Source organism: Thalassophryne amazonica, chromosome 2 (genome assembly GCF_902500255.1).
Source record: "Thalassophryne amazonica chromosome 2, fThaAma1.1, whole genome shotgun sequence".
Classification (NCBI taxonomy): Eukaryota; Metazoa; Chordata; class Actinopteri; order Batrachoidiformes; family Batrachoididae; genus Thalassophryne; species Thalassophryne amazonica.
This window is the reverse complement of record NC_047104.1, coordinates 62183536-62207998: the sequence shown is the minus strand read 5'-3', so window position 1 is coordinate 62207998 and position 24463 is coordinate 62183536. Positions and strand designations below refer to the sequence as shown.

The 24463-nt window shown below is 41.3% G+C and overlaps 1 pseudogene; it reads left to right on the top strand.

Moving 5' to 3' along the window:
- The first annotated feature begins 906 nt into the window (after positions 1-906).
- On the top strand, positions 907-22928 carry LOC117502274 (annotated as a pseudogene).
- The last annotated feature ends 1535 nt before the right edge of the window (positions 22929-24463 follow it).

Sequence of the window (24463 nt, the reverse complement as noted above, 5' to 3'; positions counted from 1 at the left end):
ACGCCAGTGGGACCGGGCCCTCAAAAGCGTCAGTGTGGTGAGTGATTGATGAACTCACTGACTGAATGCCACACTACTATTATTGTGAACACCCCCTTTTCTACTTTTTTTTTTTACTAAGAGCTCAATTTCATAGCCTTAAGAGTGTGCACATCATGAATGCTTGGTCTTGTTGGATTTGTGAGAATCTACTGAATCTGCTGGTACCTTGTTTCCCATGTAACAATAAGAAAGGATTAATCTTTTTAATCACATAGCACTACTATTATTCTGAACACTACTGTAACTGCAGGTGTTCAGTACTTTGCAGCTTCACTTCCCCCTTGTGGCTGGGAGCTGCAAGCAACTGCCTCCTGGTGACCTGGATGACCTGCTGGTGCAGACTAAAAACTTTGAAGGAGCTGTTGCCAACTTGTAGGAGGTGTTCCCTGCCTTTTGGCAAGCTGGACAGTCACTGATCCCAGCAAAATGTCATCTTCTGGCAGAAAAGACTGGATTCCTGGGACTTTAGCTCCAGACCCAGCTAAGGTCCAGCTGTTGTCTGAACTTGGCCTACCCCCACCATTATCAGTAAAGTGCACAGCTTCATGAGATTATAACTGTTAAAGTCTATTAAATGACTTTGTGGTAGGTGATATAACAACATATTTAGTCTTGCCACTACTTCCTATTATTTCTTTTAACAAACAAAAGCCATCGATTTCCACTTTCATTCATGCTGTTTACTTCTATTGTTGATGAGCCCAATTCAGCACCATGGACAGAGGAGCAGGGATTGGGTCTACACACTCCAACGTCAGGGATTAAAGCCAAGTGCTTATTGGTCTGGATCAGCCATGACAGCTGAACCAAACTCGGTGATTGGACAATCACCACAGCACATCAATGTATTGTTGTGGTTATATGATAGAGAAGAAAGTATTACAATAGGGCTATACTTATCTTGTAAATATCACCTGATGATCAGTTATCATCCGTTAAAGTCACTATTGAAGCCTGAGTGGAGACCGTACTGTAACAAGAGGAGCGGCTGCTCTCTGCAGGAGGTAAGAAGATTATGTGTCCTGCAAAATCCGTAATTACTGCTGCATTGGTCTCTGTCAGAGTGATCAGCTAGGTTCTTATACACAGCCAGGCTCAATTTCCTGGAGAGGTGACGCTGCAACAAGCATCTGAGTCCCATGTTCCAAAAAATTTGAGTGGCTTCACTGACCACAGAAGGTTGTTATTTCTTAGAGCCACCAGTGAGAATGCGATGGGGGTGTTCAAACATTAAAACCATCGATTTCTATTTAATCCACTAGATGGCGGATACAGTCTGTGAGCTGTTGCCAGAGTGCCTTCATCTTGCTTAGCATTATTATACGTCGCCAGACATTAGATTAAATAGAAATAGATTATTTGCTGACTTAAACTTGGGTTAAAGTGATCTGAAAAGGCTATTTTGTGCAGTGTTCAGGTGCTACAACAAGCTGACAAAGGAGTATCAGCTAGTTAAATAAAGGTTAAATAAATAAAAAATAAATTGTGGAGTGAGCTTTCAGAAGTGTGTATTATATGTAATTTTAATGATATGGGGGAAATTACTAAAATTGCTGAAAAAAGGTTAGAAAATGGTTTATTTTTGTGTCTATCTGTATTCTGTAAAGTAGTGACTTCAGTTTTACTGCTTTGTTGTGAGAAATATAAATAAAGAAAAAGATTTCTTTCAACTTGGTCCAGAAATGATTTAATAATCTTACATTCATCCTGGCTGGGTTTAATTTTTTATATTATTTGATATTTTTGCAGAGAAGTGCTCCGTAAAAGCGACGCTGCAGGTGGGTTAATATTTACGTCTTTAATATGATGCGAGCTTGCGCAGCTCTTACTTTGACACCTGATTTCCCATCTTTAACTTAACTTCATAATGAAATTAATTAAGGATCAGACTAGTATCTGGTGTCATGGCAGGCATAGTGTGTTTGACAAACTGATGGTATTATTTTCTATCTGGACTGGGAGACGAACAGTCCCAGTCTATTAAGTCTATTATATAAATGTCTGATCCTCTTCTGTATTTGTTTTGACAAATAGTGGCTGCACAAATGTGGGACTCAGTTTGAATAAATGTAACAGCATAGTAATAGCACAGAAAATGCAGATTTATGGTGAAACTCTCTTAAAAACATTGATCATGCCCACATTGATTTCTATTTATGTCTGGCTGTCTGACGCTAACCAAGATGGCGGATCTCTGGCAACAGCCAGCAAATGAGGGGATCGCCACGGTCCTCCATAGTGAGTAAATAGAAATCAATGATTAAAACCCCTTCAAGAAGACTGCGGGGTTTATTGGACTGATTTGCTTCAACAAACATCGTATATAGCGTATATTGGATATAGCAGAAATTATAAATATAAAACCAGCTCTTGACATTCTGTTACTTCTTATTTTACAGGATTAGGAGAGTGAAGACGTAATAAATCTAAACAAATCTTCTGTCCATATGTCTGGTAAGTAATTATAGCAGAGCCAGTTCAGAAAAAATTGTCTGCTACTTTACAGCATTTTAAAGTAACAATGAGACAGATGAAGTATAACGTGAATAATGTTGAAACGAGCCAAACCTCTCTTTAGGATAACTACCTATTAGTACAAATGGACATGAAGATGGTAAGGACTGATGGTAAGGCAATCTGACAAATCATCCCAATGACCATGACCTTGACCCAAAAGATTAAACTCTGACCTTGTCACGGCAATTCTGGAATACATATTTCATCCAAAACGGGAAGAAAATCAGATTCTTTAACTTTGACCTTTGTTAAAATGAATTCCTTTTAACCAATTTTGGGATGAACGTTCTTTGGCAGACTGATTTTGGTAGAATTTAACAATGGGATCGGGAGGAGTAGGGCAACAAACAGACAAAAAGATATGGCCTTGGGTTCAATGATTGCCTTTTGAGAAATATGGCCTTGCAGTGCATTTAGGCTGGTGCCAATCTAAGGGAAACGAATGCATGTTTTGGCCTTTGACTCCAATAAACTTGACCCCAAAGATTTATCATTGGTAAATTTGATCTCATCTGAGTAATTCCAGAACCGGTGACCTTGGCCTTTGCCAAAGCATACCCTTGAAACACAATTCTGGGGTCAGCCTTCATCCACATTCCATGTTTGGTGGAAATCAGGACCTTGGAAATCACAGGAACAACAACACAACCTTTGCTAAAATTATAGTATGTGTTACTGAGGCTGTGAGACTTGGCTGAAGTATACAGTAGTGTTCAGAATAATAGTAGTGCTATGTGACTAAAAAGATTAATCCAGGTTTTGAGTATATTTCTTATTGTTACATGGGAAACAAGGTACCAGTAGATTCAGTAGATTCTCACAAATCCAACAAGACCAAGCATTCATGATATGCACACGCTTAAGGCTATGAAATTGGGCTATTAGCAAAAAAAAGTAGAAAAGGGGGTGTTCACAATAATAGTAGCGTCTGTTGTTGACGCTACAAACTCAAAACTATTATGTTCAAACTGCTTTTTTTTTTAGCAATCCTGTGAATCACTAAACTAGTATTTTGTTGTATAACCACAGTTTTTCATTTCTTCACATCTGCGAGGCATTAATTTTGTTGGTTTGTAACCAAGATTTTGCTCATTTACTAGTGTGCTTGGGGTCATTGTCTTGTTGAAACACCCATTTCAAGGGCATGTCCTCTTCAGCATTAGGAAACATGACCTCTTCAAGTATTTTGACATATCCAAACTGATCCATGATACCTGGTATGTGATATATAGGCCCAACACCATAGTAGCAGAAACATGCCCATATCATGATGCTTGCACCACCATGCTTCACTGTCTTCACTGTGAACTGTGGCTTGAATTCAGAGTTTGGGGGTCGTCTCACAAACTGTCTGCGGCACTTGGACCCAAAAAGAACAATTTTACTCTCATCAGTCCACAAAATATTCCTCCATTTCTCTTTAGGCCGGTTGATGTGTTCTTTGGCAAATTGTAACCTCTTCTGCATGTCTTTTATTTAACAGAGGGACTTTGCGGGGGATTCTTGCAAATAAATTAGCTTCACACAGGCGTCTTCTGTCACAGCACTTACAGGTAACTCCAGACTGTCTTTGATCATCCTGGAGCTGATCAATGGGTGAGCCTTTGCCATTCTGGTTATTCTTCTATCCATATTGATGGTTGTTTTCTGTTTTCTTCCACGCATCTTTGTTTTTTTTTTGTGTCCATTTTAAAGCACTGGACATCATTGTAGATGAACAGCCTATAATTTTTTGCACCTGTGTATAGGTTTTCCCCTCTCCAATTACCTTTTTAATCAAACTACACTGTTCTTCTGAACAATGTCTTGAACGTCCCATTTTCCTCAGGCTTTCAAAGTGAAAAGTATGTTCAACAGGTGCTGGCTTCATCCTTAAATAGGGGACACCTGATTCACACCTGTTTGTTCCACAAAATTGATGAACTCACTGACTGAATGCCACACTACTATTATTGTGAACACCCCCTTTTCTACTTTTTTTTTTTTACTAAGAGCCCAATTTCATAGCCTTAAGTGTGTGCACATCATGAATGCTTGGTCTTGTTGGATTTGTGAGAATCTACTGAATCTACTGGTACCTTGTTTCCCATGTAACATTAAGAAATATATTCAAAACCTGGATTAATCTTTTTAGTCACATAGCACTACTATTATTCTGAACACTACTGTATATTTCAGCCCAGTCTCACATTTTTTTTCATCCTCCCGTCATGAAATGATTAAAATTTTCGTGATGGATTTTTTTTAACTCACTATTAATAACCCTACTCCTTCTTCTTCCCCTAGCCTTAACCATAACAACCCGACCCCCCCACTGCACTTTTAATTACGTGCAGCCATCACGGAATGAATTAGAATGAATTTGTGCTGCTATTACGAAAATTTTGCACTTTTCGTGGCAATATGACAAACCAATAGATCAGTGTATATTTTGTGCTGCTGAATCTGTGAGACTGGGCTGAATATTTAGTTGGACTGCTTGGCTGTATCGTACTTCATGTCAGAGAAATAGGAAAAAAACAGATCTTAATCAGTAACAATGCAAGACCATGAACGTAACCTCACATGACTACACTGGAGAAGGGCTGTGCCTTTATTACAGCATGATTTGAAGTTTCTGTACTTGTTTTGCCTCAAACATTATCATTTACACATTAAGTGCACAACTTTAGATAAACATTCCATTTGTTGTATTTTGGATGTTAAACTGCAGTGCAAACCGTGATTTCCTGGAAAGTGAGGTTGTTGTGTGTGTTTTCTTACAGAGCCTAACTTCCCTCCACTGCCTGGATTTATTCCACTCAAGCCATGTTTCTATCAAGACTTTGATGAAATCCCCGAACAGCACCGCAGCATGTGCAAGAAAATGTACAACCTGTGGATGTGTGAGTGACTAAAAACGTGCTGTATTGTCTTTTTATAAGTGGCATCCCATAGTCCTCTTAAATACAGTGCACAGTCCAAAGTGTATAAATCAAGTGAACTGGTGTCCAACTCAGTCTGCATGGGCATTTGCCCCTGTCCACTGCCAGAAAAAGAGCACACCAGACCCTTTGCCTTCTCCCTGCAGGTGGTGAGCCCACGTGGCCATGACAATGTTGTTTTTTTGTTTTGTTTTTTTTGGGGGGGGGGCTGATCCTTAGCGAGTCCAGTGGTTGTAGACCTGGCCACCAAGCGCTTGCGTGTGAGCTCCCCCACTCCGGCCAAGGTGTCACCATCCCTATGTGTGTCTGTCTTAAAGGGTCAATTGAATCGTCCTATGTCTATCTCCTCCCCTGGGACCAATTTGCCAAAGGTGGCCCTACCAGGAGTTAATGCTCCACACAACGCAGCTCCCAGGATCACTGGAACACACAAACCCCTCCACCATGATGAGGTAGCAATTCAGGGAGGGGAGCATGAGATTGATAGAAGCATTGGGACAGCATCTTGTGTGTCCCGAATGCTGTACAGGACCATTGTGGTGAAGAAGGAGCTGAGCTGCAAGGCAAAGGCTTTCAATTTACCAGTTGATTTATGGTCCTATCTTCACCTGTGGTCATGAACTTTGGGTAATGACTGAAAGAATAAGATCGTTGCTACAAATGGTAAAAAAAAATAGATTCCACAATTAGGTATCTGGGCTTGTATGGAGCTAAATCCAGGCCAAAAGTTTTCTAATCTGAAAATAAAAAAAGATTGAAAAAATAAATTTTGAAACTGAAAAATTCAATGTTTGTTCTTGAATGTTATAATCATTTAAAAAGTGTTATCAAGATAAAAATAAGTGTAAGATATATATTTTTCAGTTTAAATAAATTTTTGATTCAGCTCTGTAATTTTTTGATCAAATAATTTATTTTCATTCATATTTCTTTTTCCACTTTCAGATCGTTTTTCACTTTCAGATCTTATTTTTTCAGTTTCAAACTTTTGGCCCTGTTCTGGCGTGAGAGGACGTGGCTTTGATTGAGAGGGGCGTGGAAATGTGAGTGACCAGAGAGCAAACAGTCTTCACATGATGTTGCTTTCAGGAAACGTGGGTACTTTGATAGATAATGACTTAACACTTTCTCTCCACTGTATTGTCTTGATACCTGTAAATAAAGTGATGCTAAAGATGTCTATTACAAGTAATTCTAGACCACTCTTGGTCATTTTTGATGTTTAAAAACTGGAAAATATGCAAGATTGTAAAGTTTAACGCCTATACCTAAAAAACTGATGTGTACCAAATCCACACAAGACCGTGAACGCAGCGCAGCATCGCTGCATGAAAATTAGGCAGGTCGCTCATTTTACAGGCTGCCAGCCGTTATTGTCCATCAAGCAGTGGAATGTTACAAGCTTTTTAAGTAGTAGAGAGCTTGAATCTTCGACTGGACTGGGTTGCTTGACGCGAGGACGTTTCGCTTCAAATCGCAGAGGCTTCCTCAGCTAAAGTTCTTGCTCTGGTGGTCTGACTTCTGTCTTGACTGTTGTAGAGAAGAAGAGTCTACAAGAGTCAAGAGTCTACAAGACACTCAGAGCACTACAGAGTTGTACTTTGACACTACAGAGTTGTACACTCTACAAGAGTCAAGAGGGAAGTCAGACCACCAGAGCAAGAACTTTAGCTGAGGAAGCTTCTGCGATTTGAGGCGAAACGTCCTCGCGTCAAGCAACCCAGTCCAGTCGAAGATTCAAGCTTCTCTACTATGGAAACCACCTGGACAACTGAGAGCCTACACAGAGCTTTTTAAGTGACACACAGAGAGACCTGGCTCAGCAGATCTGAAGAAAGCTTTAATATGGCCAGAACCAAACAGACCACCGGTAAATCCAAATCCAAAGCTGCCCAGAAGAGCGCTCCGGCTACCGGCGGTGTGAAGAAGCCTCGCCGTTACAGGCGCGGCACTGTGGCACTCTGCCGCTACCAGAAATCCACCGAGATGCTGATCCACAAGCTGCCCTTCCAGCACCTGGTGAGAGAAATCGCTCAGGACTTCAACACCAACCAAGCATCGCTGTGATGCTCTGCAGTAGGCCGGCGAGGCTGACCTGGTCGGCAGGTTGTGGATCAGCAGCTCGGTGGATTTCTGACTGCGGTGGATCTCTCTCAGCGCTTCAGTGCCGGGCCTGTAACGGTGAGGCTTCTAAACACCGCCGGTAGCCGGAGCGCTCTTCCGGCTTGGGCTTTGGATTCACCGGCGGTCTGCTTGGTTACACTGTGAAACTGTCGGCCACTTTGTTACATCGTCATTAAATTCACTATCCGGTACAACATACGGATCCACTGATCCAACTGCTACAAATCGATCACAATAAACAACTTCATCTCGAGGGTTTAAAGCCTCGTAATAAGCTTTCATTCTCTCTATTTTCTTTCACAATAAATGATGGAGACGGCAGCAGAGTCATTATCTATCAAAGGACCCACATTTCCTGAATGCAACATCATGTGAGGACTGATTGCTCTGCTGTCACAATTCTACGCCCCTCTCAATCGAAGCCACACCCTCTCACGCCAGAACAGGGCCAAAAGTTTGAAACTGAAAAAATAAGATCTGAAAGTAAAAAAAAGATCTCAAGGTGAAAAAAAGAAATATGAATGAAAATAAATTATTTGATCAAAATAATTCCAGAGCTGAATCAAAAATTTATTTAAACTGAAAATATATATCTTACACTTATTTTTATTTTAATAATACTTTTTAAATGATTATAAAATTCAAGAACAAACATTGAATTTTCAGTTTCAAAATTTATTTTTTTCAATCTTTTTTTATTTTCAGATTACAAAACTTTTGGCCTTGATTTAGCTCCATAGGCTTACACCCCTGGACAGGGCATGAAGCTTGACTGTTCGGGAGGGTCTTTGAGTAGAGCCGCTGCTTCTTCACATCAAAGGGAGCCAGCTGAGGTGGTTCAGGCATGTGGTGAGGATGCCCCATGGCAGTCTCCCCAGGGAGGTCTTCCATGCACGTCTAACTGGTAGGAGGCCTCGGGGAAAACCCAGGACACGCTGGAGGGATTATATTTCCCAGCTGGCCTGGAAATCCTCTCAGAAGAGTTACAGGACTTGGCCGAGGATAGGGAAGTGTGAGGTGAGCTGCTTGGTCTACCGACCTGGATAAGCTGGCTATACTAAAATACAAAATGGATGAAATGGAACGAAATGGGGTGAAATGGAGCATATAATCATGAAATGGGGGAAAAAAAAAAACAATGAAATGGAGCACACTGACCCAGGCTGACTCCACATATGATTAAATATGATTCAGTTAATTACTTTTATTTAATTATTTTTAAGCAAAACTGAGCAAAATGGGGACTGATAATAGCAAAACAGGGGTTAAACATAACAAATGGAGCAGACTAACTCCAAATATGATTCAATTAAGTACTTTTATTAAGTTTTTTTTAGCTAAATGGGACGAAATAGGGACTGATAATAACGAAATGGGGGTAAAACTTAACGAAATGGAGCAGACTGACCCATTGACTGAAGTTTCATCTCTCAAACACCAGATGGCACACCTGCCCCTACTACTGATCGCATCTCACAAAAAATAAAAGCTAAACAATTAAATAAAAGTAATTATTTGGAGTCAGTCTGTTTTACTCTGCTCCATTTCGTTACATTTTACCCCATTTTGTGATTATCAGTCCCAATTTCCTCCCATTTCGCTCCATTTTGTATTTTAGTATGGCCAGATCAGCAGCAGAAAATGAACGACTGAATGGTGTCCAACTCCTTTTCCATTTCCACAGTGTGCAGTCACATTGCAAGATATAAATTATTGCATTTACTCTCATTAGTTTGTACTTTTATGACATTGTTTGAAATAAAGTTTTGTGGTAGTGTGATGCTCTAATGCATAAGCTCATTTATACAGCCAAGCTTTCTTACTTGAAACATATCTACACACAAAATAACTTAAAGTTAGCACAGGGCTAAATTTAGTGGAAACTAACTGGTCTGCTAATGGTGTGTAGAGTTAGTCAACATGTAAGTCAACGTCATCCATTAGCCTATGTGTCTTGCATTGTAATTACAGTATGAACCCTTACAATGGCCTTTTTGCATAAGTTAGCTGACTCTGAACATAACTCTGAGAGGAGTGAACCAGAATTTCCCATTCCAGTTGATTTCATAATGGCTATAATAGGAGCAAGGTTAAAAAAGATCATTTTCAAACATCCTTTAGCTATGCGACACCCCATTTTTTAAAGTTTATTTTATTTTTTTAGTAGAACGCTTTTTAATGACACTTGCTATAATTTCCTGGCTGATTGATCCTTTAGTGAATCACAGTGTTGATCAGATGCCTTTGTTTGGAGCAGAGCAGAGCATTAACACTGAAACTGTTGTTATTTTTTCATGTTTATTACCTGGGGCACAATGCAGTTTTATTATATGGTACCATAATAAGCAGAAATATGCCCTGAAAACAAATGACCAGAAGCACCAAGTCTCTGCAACACTGCCCAGGAGATATGATAATGTTGTTTTCTTTTATTTTGCCATTGCTCAAAATGTTGACTTAGCAGTTAGAAACAGGGGTACTTAGTAGTAAATGAACGACATTAAAATGATGATTAAAGTGGATCTAGGGTGTCAGTGCTGTGACTAGTGGGGCAGTTAAACAAAGTTAAAGGACATTTGGTGGGCAACAATCAGAGTTCTACTGGGCTTCTCAGTAGACCCAGAAACAAAAAAATCAGTGGGTTTGATCCCTGGTTGCGTTTTAGAGCTCCCTGAGCAAGATGCTGAAAACTGTTGTATGCAGGTTAAAGATGAAGATGAAGAAAAGCTCCTTTAATTATGAAGATTTTGTTTATACATTTTTATGACATTATTATGTATTGCTTGTGTTTGTAATATTTCAGCGATTTGTTCCATTTGAAATAATCACCACCACAATATGACAGCTGCAAACCAACACTTCATCCAGTGACGCTCTGATATGCACTCATTGGGAGAATCACATTTGAGATGCATGGTGATAATAAGCAACGCCCATGCTACTGCACATTGTACTAGCTGCAGCCTTTAAATATAGAATACAACAGGGTGTGATCCCAGCTTATTCACTTGACACTTATCAATTGCAATTATTTATTTCATTTATATAGCGCCAATTCACCATAATGTTGCCTGAAGGCACTTCACACAAGAAAGGTCTAACCTTACAAGGTCCCACAGTTGACAGTGCAGGTCAGAGCACAAACCAAGCATGAAGTCAAAAGAATTCTCTGTAGACCTCCAAGACAGTAATGTCTCAAATCTGGGGATGCGTACAGAAACATTTTTGCTGCTTTGAAGGTCCCATTGAGCACAGTGGCCTCCATCTCCCTAAATGGAAGAAGTGCAGATCCACCCAGACTCTTCCTAGAGCTGGCCGCCTGTCTAAACTGAACGATCAGGGGAGAAGGGCCTTAGTCAGGGATGTAACCAAGAACCTGATCGTCACTTTGTCAGAGGTCCAGCATTCCTCTGTAGTGAGAGAAGCTGGGCTGGATCCAGAGTGAAAATCTGACAGATGCATTTTTGCCCAATGATAAAATAAAAATCGTAGGCGTCTTGTTATTCAATAATCTTCATTCTTTTAGTGCAACATACACTGTCACACTTCTTTTACTTCATGGACCATAGTGAATGCTTCTTATTTGTATAAATATGATGTCCTAAAAAAACAGCACTATAACAAAAATTGACATAGTGAATCCTTGATCTCTGGTCCTTGATCTTTTTGTCAAAAGCATTTCCTTTCAGACATTATTTGCATGAATGTCTTTCCAATATATCTGAGCTGAACTCTTGCAGCTGGCTGTGCTGCACGTCTGGATGTAATTTGTAAAGAAATACAGCACGCCTCATTTTGGGAGGAAAACAACGTTTTAGTCGATTGTAGTTTCTTGTTTGTATTACAATGTTTGTAAGAGGTGTCATTTTATTTAAAGCAGCAATTCATTTTGAAGTTATTAATTCCGACCGTACTCTGACTCAGCAGAGAGCCGCGCAGCGTTTGGAGCTGTGCCAACGGAGGACGATTCTCATTTCTTGACTGCAACAAGACAAGAGTCCCAATTAGTGACTTTAATCCACACCAAAGTGACTCACGGTATTTTCGTTTCTGAAGAGCAGCGAATCAAAGAACCAACGAGCTAGTGGATCAAAGCATTGCTTCAATAGTTCACGCTTCAAAGTGGAGTCGCACTGCAGAAACAGTTGATTACAGACCTGCTGCAGACCAAACCCTGAATATCCGATTTTATTTGTACGTCTGTATGACTCTGAAACTCGGAAAAATTCGTATAATTTACGGACAAACAAATAGCCAAAACAAGTCTATTTAGGACAATTTTGGGCTTGACCTTCATCCACATAAGATTTGTGGAAACTGCACCAAGGACCTGTGAGGAGTAGGGACACAAACTGACAAACATTTCTCAATTTATACTGTGATTATGTTGCCTTATTTTATGTGGAAACCACCTGAGAATGAAAGTGGATATTTTTTTCTGTTGCACATTTGAAAACAAAGCAGTGTTTCAGCTGTGTTTACGCTCATGACTTATTTATAAAGCACTCTAAATAAATGTGAATTTGATTGGCTTTTTGCCAGTGCAAAGAGAGATAGATAGCTAGAGAGAGAGCCCTCCATAAAACAATAAAAAAAAAAACACAACATTTGTAAGAGTATCAAGAGTGATCTTAGTATGGTATAAAGATGATCTTTGCCACCACATTTCACCAGCAAAATAGGGTAAATCACACATTTGGTTAAAATTGCACCAAACCCTGTGTGTAACTGACAATGAGCTATACCTCTGTGACAATTACATACCCCCAGCAGAGTCCCCTTATTTCGAGGAAGACATTTTTGGAACTCTCCATTAAGAAATCGCTCTTTTTCAAGCCCAAAGAAATGTCCTTGCAATTGGAAATCTGAATGAATGAACAGGAATTCAATCTGGTGTCACTGATCCACAGGACAACAACCAGGTATTTCGTCAATTTTTTCTGTTCAACACACCAATGACCACGCACCAGAACAATATAGATTCTGAAATAAATCAAAGTGGCAGAGATTCTGCTGAGCCTTAGGCCTATACATAGTTAACGGGAGGTCCAGGGAGCATTCTTAGGGCGTTACAAATACTCCTCAGCTCTTGGTTCTAGTGTAGTAGACTATATGCAATCACTGACATGGACCCCTCCACTATTAGTGCATTCACTGTCAGATCACAAATTCCTTTTTTCAAACCACAGCCAAATAAATGTGTTCTTCAAATTCTCAGGTTAAATGAGTTACACAAAATGGGAACCCTGCAAACTATGTAAAGTCAATCATGCCTAAAAGCAGACCCCAGACAGTGGCCTTAAATGCACCTGATCTGATAAATGGCATATCAATATATGAGCAAAACATATATGTCCCAACCAGACATGGGGGAAACAAGGCCACTGATGATACCAGCATGATATTCCATCAGGCAGCCATTAAAGCTGACCTAATAAAATCAACATGGAAGCCTGGTAAAAGGCAAAATGCTGATACATAATAAGCAGCACTAGTCCTTGTAAAACACGCATTTTAACCATTTTTATGTATTTACCATCAAAGTCCACAAAAAAACACTGATTTCACACTGTAAAAAATTCTGCTTTTCCCCATTCATTTCAATAGAGGCTCTCCAGGGGGAGTTACCTTACGAGATGTCATCAAAGTCCAGTTCATGAGAGGTTCATGTTTCTGAGCATTTATCAGCAGCAGCTGAATTATGTTTTTATTTCTCAGGGCATATGGCACCAAAAATGAAACAAAATGAAATGAAATCAAATGAAATTCTTTCTTTATTTAGAATAGGCAACTAATTTTTCATTTTATTTACTAGTGATACACACTTTACGTTTCTGTTTGTAATGACCACTTTGGTAATACAAGTGCATATTTGTCACGCCAATAAAGCAATTTGAATGAGAAAGAGAGAGAGAGAGAAAGAGCAAGAGAGATCACTCTGTCTTCAGAACATTTACATAGAATAGAATTTACAATTTGTGCAACAATCCAAAACAGTTTTGTTGTCTTCCAGTGAATGGAGCTACACTTGCAGTAAACCTGGTTGGCTGCTTTGCTTGGATGTTTGGAGGAGGAGGAGTGACTAACTTTGGATTGGCTATCATCTGGCTCATCATGTTCACCCCCTGCTCTTACGTCTGCTGGTTCAGGCCCATCTACAAAGCCTTCAAGTGAGACGTTCCCCAAAATACATTTGGTTCATTAGCAGAGATGCACCTCATGACAATACCAACTATGACGGGTCATTGAGAATTTTGAGCCTGACCCAGAAAATGTAGGGTGTGATTCACCATCTTTTGCATTCTGAGAATCCAACATTTTTCAACATTGCGTTCAGTGAGTCAAAACTTCACACATTCTCCATAAATGTTGGTTTCTCAGAATGCAAAAGATGGAGAACTATACTCTACTTTTCCTGTCAGGCTCAAAACTTCTCAATCGCCCCTCGTATGTGCCATAAAGTGCCAAAGGGGTCCAAGTCTTGGTTTAATCAGATCACCTCAGCATTTCATCTCATCTGTGATGGCTTGTGCATGCTTCTGATAGATGCCCAAATCGCCTCTTGAGGACAGTAATCAAGTTTAGGTTTGATTTGATAAGCTGCTCTCCTCTTTAATCCAAAGTAGTGTAATTGGTTAAATCACCTGCTGATGTGATCAGCTGGAATGAAAACCTGCAGAGACAACTGCCTCACAGCAGTTATCAGGGTAGCATCAGGTCAGTATGCTCTGGTGCTATGTGGTGCCGCATCCACCAGACCACAGAACCACCATGAATCCTGGGTGAGAACCACGCAGGCAGATAAATGGTCCATCTGACAAAACCAGGTGATACGTGGGTGCCCCCTTGGCCTTTTTCAGGAGATGTGGACACCACACTGAAGTATCCGTGTGTTGGATCATGCTCAGGGAAGTGTACCATATCGCCAAAATGTCGTAACTGACGTTTTGTCACAAGTGATACACGTCAACTAAGTTAAGCTACATTACTTTTTGCTTTACACAAAGTCATTCTTGCATGACCAAAGGATCCTCTGGAGAAGAAAGACATCCTGTCGCTGCCTTAAGCCCCACTTGGCTTGGGACTTCGGCGAGGGCGGTCACATCTCCTCTCTCATTTAGCTCTGCTCCAACTTTCAAGTCCCTACTTCACCAGATTGTGAATTCTTCAAACTATATTGGATTAACCATGGAATTGATCAGCTGGTCTCTGAATGCTGTTGACACCATTTTTTCAACAAGGAAATCAGGGCCGGGGGACCCTGCGTGCCCAGATGGAACCTACCCTGCAGACTATGTTCTTGACTCCTGGGAGACATGGCATGCCGCATGCTTTGTGCCATTTCTGTGGAGGACGTAGAGGATTTATTCATATTTGGTTTTATTGTAGGAGGACTGGTACTTATTGGTTTATGTGTTGCCCTGACCTACTGGAGAATTGGCAAGACGGCTGCCACCAGAACCACGACCCTTCACCTGTCCGTCATAATTAATGAGTTGGGCAAGGTGATACATTCTCAGACTGCGTTAACCCTTGAACTCAGACGCAAATTGGATAACATCTCAGAGCAAATCCATGCCTTGCAAAAGGAAGATATCAGAGACCAGGGAATATTCATAATTGGATCTGGTTGTTCATGTGAGCTGTAAAGATGTTTTTCACTGCTCAGCCTAAACATGGCAGGCTTATCAGCCTCTGAAGGACAAAATGCTCTGTTGTTTTCCTCCAGAAGAATTTCTACGGCCTTGGTGAACTACTCGGCTGCCTTCTTTCTTATCTTCTGCAACTCCAGCACACCACGGACAGAAACTGACTCATTTGCCACTCACACATGGTCAGAGACTGAAAGCATGCTCCCATCCCATCCCCTCTCCACCCCCCCATCCCCATCCACCACCCATCCTGGCCCCTGCTCACGCCACTCCCTTTCCCCTCCGGGGAGCTGCGCAGTTTTAGCTGCTGTAGCTCCTCGTTCCCCCCCCCCAAGCTGGCGGCAGCATGACTACATGTTACTGCGGCCCCCCCACACTCACATCGCCTCAATTCGGAAAACGGACTGTTTCAAAATTTAATACACATAAACAATGTCAAATGTATATGTGCTGTCTTTAATTCTGATGTGTGCCATTATTATGGTAAACAAGTAATAATTGTGGATTAATTGCTGTATCTTGTCTGTGGTAATTGGAGTGTGGACATAATCTCATTGTTGTTGCACTCGTGTAATGACAATAACAATAAATCCATCCATCCATCCATCCATCCATCCATCCATCCATCCATCCATCCATCCATCCATCCATCCATCCATCCATCCATCCATCCATCCATCCATCCATCCATCCATCCATCCATCCATTCACACCAGCGCAAATGTAGAGTTGTGCATTGGGGCGTACCTACTACGTTGAGTTGTGCAGCTCTACGCAGCTCAGCAGTGAGTTTGTGCTCCCCAACGCAGCAGTAAGCAGAAGAAATTAAACATGTTTAATTTTTTTCTGCGTAGAACACTGGACAATTAAAGCATGCCATTTTAAGCAAGTCTGCACTTCTGCATGTAAGTCTGCGCTATCCTGAGCTACTGCATGCAAATCTACACAGCTGTACACTGTAGAAACTAAGTCGGTGGCTCTGAATGTTGCATGGTAGAAACAGAAGCCGGTTTGTGAGTGCTGCTGTGGCAGGAGAGGCTTTGCAGGAGTGCGATCATCCACATTGCCGTGGCGCTGCTGAGTGCTGACACTATCATTGATGGCTGCGTATTATTCACAGCAGGGACGCTTTACAGGAGTGCGATCACCCTCATTGTCTTGGTGCTGCTGAGGGCCGACATGGTGATCAGAGCGAACTGCGCCTCGGTTTGTGCAAACCAGGCAGCAGTTACATAAAGCGTGACTTCAAGTGTGAAAAGGTTTCAGATTCGCATGTGAACAGGTTTGATCCATGCAGCGCATGTGATCCAACATTCGTGAGTCTGTGATATATGCATGAGCCGGCAGGGAATCCATCCCTTAAAATGCAGATTAGAAAACATGATTACATTATTTCAATTCAATGGATTTCTTTCGAAATCCAGAGAACACAAACGGCAGGTCTCGAAAAAAAAAGCAGACAGAGAGACAGCACATTCTCTCTCTCTCCAACTCTCTTGATATGCAGGAAAAACGCAGAGTACGTACACATACACCACAAGAACCACATATCTGGTAAGCCTTGCACATGTACATGAGGAGAATGCAAAAATTGCCATTGCACCCGTCATGAGTGGCTGTTGAAGCCTCAAAAGGAAGAAGCCAAGTAAGTCAAAATGCTGCAGCTAGAGTACTGATGGGGACTAGAGGAGGAGAGCATATTTCACCCATATTGGCGTCTCTTCATTGGCTTCCTGTTAATTCTAGAATAGAATTTAAAATTCTTCTTCTTACTTATAAGGTTTGAATAATCAGGTCCCATCTATCTTAGGGACCTCATAGTACCATATCACCCCAATAGAGCGCTTCGCTCTCAGACTGCAGGCTTACTTGTAGTTCCTAGGGTTTTAAGAGTAGAATGGAAGGCAGAGCCTTCAGCTTTCAGGCTCCTCTCCTGTGGAACCAGCTCCCAATTCGGATCAGGGAGACAGACACCCTCTCTACTTTTAAGATTAGGCTTAAAACTTTCCTTTTTGCTAAAGCTTATAGTTAGGGCTGGATCAGGTGACCTGAACCATCCCTTAGTTATGCTGCTATAGACTTAGACTGCTGGGGGGTTCCCATGATGCACTGAGTGTTCTTTCTCTTTTTGCTCTGTATGCACCACTCTGCATTTAATCATTAGTGATTGATCTCTGCTCTCTTCCACAGCATGTCTTTTTCCTGATTCTCTCCCCTCAGCCCCAACCAGTCCCAGCAGAAGACTGCCCCTCCCTGAGCCTGGTTCGCTGGAGGTTTCTCCTGTTAAAAGGAGGTTTTTCCTTCCCACTGTCGCCAAGTGCTTGCCTCACAGGGGGTCGTTTTGACCGTTGGGGTTTTTCTGTATTATTGTATGGCTTTTGCCTTACAATATAAAGCGCCTTGATTGGCGCTATATAAATAAAATTGATTGATTTGATTGATTTGAAGTAATCAAAATTCTAAATCGGTCAGGTGCATTCGCCACACTACAGAACGACCTCAGGTCCTGGATGAAAAACTCCTTAGGCAGACAAACAGCCGCATGATAACTGGGTACTGATGATTTTGTAAGTGTGAATGTTTCCTCTTCTGTTTCAGGAGTGACAGCTCCTTCAACTTCATGGTCTTCTTTTTTGTGTTCATGGCCCAGTTGGCATCAGTGTGATTCAAAGCATTGGTATTCCTGGATGGGTGTATGGTAAGCTTCAAAGGCTTTTCTCAATAGCTTACAATATCCAGAGCTGTGTCCAAATTAAGGTTCTGTTTTTGGCCCATGCTAAACTTTTCCACCATGTTTCATGAATAGTGGCCTCCCTCAGCCACCAGGACCTTATGATTACCAAGAACGTTTCACAAGCAACTTGACAGGCTATCTGGCTTTACTTTATATGTAGATTAAAAGATGCCAACATGGCCCAAAATAGGAGGTTCACTGGACATCACCTGTATCTATCACCTATATGCTGTCTCCGGTTGCTAGTGCAGGCCTAACACGTTTGAGAACCCTCATTTTTGTTAACTATAGTAATATTGCTTATTTCAAAAGAAGGCAAGGTAGCCTGAATCCCCATAACCCGAAACTATGAACGCAACATCACCACTAGAGCCCACACTTTTTCATATTTTTTCATGGCCAAATCTTCTGTCACAGTGGAATGTGCCGAAAAAGTGCTGAAGTCCACCTCTTCCACAATTTCTCGGATAGTCACACGACGGTCCCACATCATCACAGCATTCACTTTGGAATGATCCGGTCATTTCAGCGTGTTGATGACCGCCCAGAGCGTGGCTCGCTCTCCACCGTTGTGCAGACATCTTTAAACTGGTTGTACCGCTCCTTAATCTGTGTGATGCCCAGAGGATCATCACCAAAAGCCATCTGAATAATCCGAATGGTTTCCACCTGGCTGTCACCCAGTTTCTGACAAAATTTGATGCAGTCGCGCTGCTCCAGTCATTCTGCCATTTCCTTGCAAAAAAAAACGATGAGAGACTCCACCCATCCAAAGTGCTGATGTCCACGTCTTTTCACAATTCCTGTGCTAGTCAGATGACATACCAGATCAAGACGGCGTACAGTTAAAAATGAACAGCACATTTCACTGTTACAGGAGTTTTTGTCATGGAAAGAGAAGCTGCTCCACCGCGCGTCACGGTGCAGCCGCTCGGCGCAAAGCAACGCCGTGATGAAGCCTCACGGGACATGTTCTGGCATGTCCAGCTCATGCACAATCACAATCGGATATTCACATGACTGGAAAGCAACCGGAATCCGTCTGAAATCCACCTGAAAGCTGTCCTGAGAGACCAACACCGAGGTGGTTTTGTCCCGCGTAATGAACGGAGCCGTGACGCGTCCCTCCGCTTTTCTTTCCATGAAAAAAAACTCCTGTAATGGTGGAATATGCCGGAAAAAGTGCTGATGTCCACATCTTCTGCCTTTTTGTGAAAGTCAAACGAGGTCCCGGATCAACAAAGCCTTCACGTTGGAAATGATCTGGTTGTTCCAGTGGGGTGTCAGCCTGTCGATGGGGGCTGGGAGTGCGCCGCGCTCTCAGCAGTTGTGGGCAGTCCTTAAAGCGGCAGTAACACCCCGTAATCTGTTTAATCCCCATAAAATCATCCCTGAAAGCCATATTAATTTTTCGAACGGTGTCCACCTGGAGGTCTCTCACAGTTTCTTGAAAAAAATTGATGCAGCAAAGCTCCAAATTGTTCAGACATTTATTCGCAATAAAAAATAGACGAGAGGGGTGGACCACACCTCACTCAAAGCCTGCTCACAGGCGAATGACGCAATCACACGTGATTCAAATCCATATGGTTTTTTTAAAAAAATAATAAGGTCGGATACTTTTCTAACAGACCTCGTATATAGAAGATTTTTTTCCAGAAATGAATAATTTGGACCAAGGTTGACATTGTTCAAAGTTTTTACACCCATGTGTGGTAGTTGTGGTAGAATACTGGGCAGATGTTTTCAGTGCTTTGTGTCTCTCCATCTGTCCAAGGTGAAAAAAATTACTTGAAGAGTTCTGATCCGATTTGGACCGAAGTTGATGGATTTGAGGGTCAGTCAAAGACATGATTTGAATGGAAGAAAAATCAGCTGAAAGTGAAAGTTCCAGGCCACCAATAGACTAACAAATCTCGCTATTATTAAACACTACTAATTCATATATATTCATACATAATATATATTTTAATTCATTTTATTAGTAAATGGAGTGTGTCACAGCCTCAATTTTACCTAAATTCTGTGTCTTTTAGTGAAGCTTAGGGCTTGTGGCCGACGATCACCTTAGTATTTCTTCTGTTTTTCTTGTTGATTAATGATGGCAAATTATACAATATTTCTTGTCTTTCTGATACGTGATTCTGTTTTTTTTCTCTGTTTAAGGTGCAGCTCCATCCAGAGATGGGAGTTGTATTTGTGCTGGCGACCCTCCTGTCCTGTGCACCAACAGCATTTCTTGTATATTCGTCCGTGAATTGTTCTGTAATTTATGTTTGTAGCATGGCCCAAGCAGAGGGTCGCCCCTTTGAGTCTGGTCTGCTTGAGGTTTCTTCCTCAGAGGGAATTTTTCCTTACCACTGTTGCTCTGGGGGTTGGTAAGGTTAGACCTTATTTGTGTGAAGCGCCTTGAGGCAACTCTGTTGTGATTTGGCGCTATATAATGAAAATAAATTGAAAGTGAAATCGTATTTTTATTGGTCACATAACCTTCAGTTCTGGATGAATTTGAAAGGTCAAATTCAAGGCCATAACAGTTTAACTCCAACATCATGGAACCATTATGGAATTGTTATGTGTTAGTTAGGGCCCCCTCACACATAGTGCGAACTGCGCACGAAGCAGAAATCGTATGCAAAACATGTAAATTCGTAGCTGCCTCAAATGCCCTGTACACCTATTGCTACAATTATTTGCACACACCAGCGGCTGAGAGACAGAGTGTGCACTGTGAGAGCCCATTGAACCCTCTTGCGGTAGGTGTTGGTAAAATTCCATCTGACACACATGAACATCTAACATCACTCACTTGGCACTTAGAAAATGTGTGGCCATTCGTACTGTCATCACAAAAACAGTCAGCAGATGATCATTGTTGAACTGGATGTGAATTTTATCTAAGACGACTGTGGAGTTGCCGAGTACACATGTGATGTGCCAGAGTGTGGCTCCCCTAGCACGTGTGCATGTGTTGCACACTCCCCCTTGCTTCCCCCCAACACGTGCATGCGTGCCCCCCCCCCCGAGGCACCTCTCTAATCACAGAGTGACACCTTGGGCTGAGTGCTGAACAGATGGAGGTGTGGCAGCTGTTGACACCTCCTGGACATCGGAGCTGCAGAACACGCACCGTGTTTTGACGGACATGCGCATGTGTGCTTGCTGTCCTCACATCGAAATACATTAAAACATATATCGCTTCTGCGTTTGGGTGGAGAGCGTGCACTTTGATAGGCTGTTCCAGCTGGACCGGACTGCCAGTTCATGTGGACATACAGCATGCGATCTGAACGTCACATCTGTCTGACAGGACAGTGAGCGGTACGCCGCAGGACCATATGACAGGCCAACAGTACGACAAATACGCCACTTTCAGTCACATGTCAGTAGAAATACGCCATAACAAATGCCGTTTGGTCAGTTATCACAGCACTTTCTTCTTTTTTTTGGAAAAAATGTTTATCTGCTTGTTGATTTCAATCATCTCACGCTCCTTTTATGAGATAGTGATTGTGGTGCAGTGGTAAAGTTTCTGTCTGGTAATCAGAGTGTGTGGGTTCAAATCCTGTGAGTAACATTTTTTTTTATTATTATTTAACGACGGGGTTCTGTATTATGTCCCTTTTTATGTATTATTTATATCAACCCTGTGATATTTACTAATTATATGGCTGGTTTTTATTTTATTTTCCTCCACATCAGCAGCGCGATGTGGGGCAGCTCATCCCACAATGTGAGCAGCTGCAGCAGCTTGCACTGTGTTCCTGCTCGAAAGACACCGTCGCATGCACAAACCGTTGCACCGGGATCATGCACACCTGCCCGTCGGCGCGATGTTTCACGGTGCGCTAATTTGTGCTGTTTCGCTGTAATCTGACCAAATTCTCACTATGTGTGAAGGGGCCCTTAAGGACGAAGTTGTTCCATTTTGGACCGAAGTGGTCAAATAACAAGGCCACACAGAATCAAATAATGTGGTGTCACTGATCCACAAAGAACTAATTTGCACAACTCAGTATCAAATATGTATATTTTTTTCTTAATGTTTTAAAATTGTATTTTATGTATTTTGGATTTTATTCTTCTTTTGATCAACATGAATTATTGGCTGGGATTGTGTTTTTTTTTAAGTATTTTATTTTGTGCAGTACTTTGTACGTATACTCAAAATTGCTATATAAAGAAATGTTGTTGTTATTATTATTATTATATGCACTGCGTGGGTCTTGCCCTATCTAATGTCCTTTGCTACGGATTTTATTGTATTTATTCTTTTCCCAGTGCAGTTTGGTAATGGTCATTTCTGTTTTCTCAGTGGGTGGTTGGCCACCGTCTCATTCTTCAGTTACAATATTTTGATTGCGCTCATCATGCTGGTCCCGACGATCATGTTCACTGCTGTGGCCTCACTGTCCTTTGTTGCTCTCACTAAGGTAACACTTTGCTGCAGTTTCCACAAGACTCCTTTTTAAATCCACTTTGTTAATTTTCTTGAGCCGTCTTCCTGCGACTTAAAAATGCACCATTTCATGTTATTGATCTGGGAACACCATAGTGATGTAATTCTCTGTTACTTCTGTGAAAGGAGCTACTTTGGAACAATGATGGCATGTTGACAGTCAATTGTAAACTTCTTTTGTGCAGATACATAACTTTTACCGTGGGAGCAGTGGCAGCATGTCTAAAGCCCAGGAGGAGTGGGCTACAGGAGCTTGGAAGAACCCTCATGTCCAGGCGGCTGCCCAGCAGGCTGCCATGGGGGCTGTGCAGGAACAGTACTCCAGCTCCCAGTTTAACCAAAACCAGATGTAGAGTCATCCGAACACAAATAACAAGCCACATCATGCCAAAGATCCACCAACGGGCTCAGAAAGATCTGAAAATGTTCAGTGTATGATACCTATTAAAGGTCATTCTAGAAAAGGTTAATGTCAGCCAATTTTTCTCCAGCTCTTTTATTATTATATTATTATTTAAAAAAAAAAAACTCCAAATACTGATGGCTTTCCATTCTTAAAGGCCACTGAATTGTTTTGGAGAGTGTTATTTCATGCTTTTTTTTTTTCTTTTGGTGGAGAAGTTTAAACAAACAAGATTTGACTAATAATTCAGCAGCTGTGTGTTCATGTACAGTACTATGCAAAAGGTTACGCATGCTAAAAAAAAATGTTGTCATGATACAGAGATGCCTCCAAATAATGAAAGGCTTTGGAATATGTAATAATTCATGAAAAAGTGCAAAATATTAATGAATGAACAAAATAAATGTCTCGTGTGACCAGTCTTTAAAAGTGAATTACTTGTAAGGACATTATTTTGGTCATACTTCAGTGATTACTATTCTTTCTTTATTTTTTTTGAATGAATGAATGAATGAATGAATTTATTCAGACAGACAGACACAGACATTTGCTGTGTTTTTTTTTTTTCCCCAATACAAAACAACAGAGAAAGAAGAATATCAACAAAAAAGTGCATGTCTGAATAGGAGTGGGAGTAAGTGAATCACTTTCATATGCCCACCCCTCTTTACAAATCTGTCCTTAAGTAAGAAAAACATATTTCAGCTTCCTTCAAAAACTGCTTCAAAGTTTCAGTTATGAACGCTCAGTCTTTAAATCTCTTCGTTAACATACTTGGAAAAAAAATGGTTTTATTTTTTTTAAACTGATGAATTGTTTGGCATTGTTTAAGTTCTTGATTCAAATTATTCCATGTTTTTACTCCACTCACAGAAACACAAAATCTTTATAATGTTGTACGATATTTTTGAATTTGAAAACAATACAAACCTCTCAGATTATATTGATTTTTCCTTTCTAAAACAGACTGAATATATACAGGTAATTGTTTATTTTTACCTTTAAACAATCTGAAGAGTTTGAAACTCTATTAATCAATCAATCAATTTTTTATATAGCGCCAAATCACAACAAACAGTTGCCCCAAGGCGCTTTATTGTAAGGCAAGGCCATACAATAATTATGTAAAACCCCAACGGTCAAAAAGACCCCCTGTGAGCAAGCACTTGGCTACAGTGGGAAGGAAAAACTCCCTTTTAACAGGAAGAAACCTCCAGCAGAACCAGGCTCGGAGGGCAGTCTTCTGCTGGTTCGGACCCAAGGACCCCGCCGACACCCCCCAGGTGGCCGCGACAAACCGAGTCTGTGAAAGAAGAAACCATCATGTGAGTCCACACTCCACACACAGAGAGACCGCTCAAAGGTGTACATAAACAGCAAACACTTCCTGGCTTAATCACTAATCAGCTTCCCTCTCTGCAGGCATGGAACACCCAGTTCACATTACTCAACTGCAGTGGAAGCTGATTAAACGACTAACATAACAGCTCAATATAATAAGGTGTGAGGGACACCACATTTACTGACTGTACAAATGTTAGTCACAAAACCTAACGTACCTCAGGAAGTGTGCTGACGAGTAAAGAAGCAGTGAACAGGGCGAGTGGT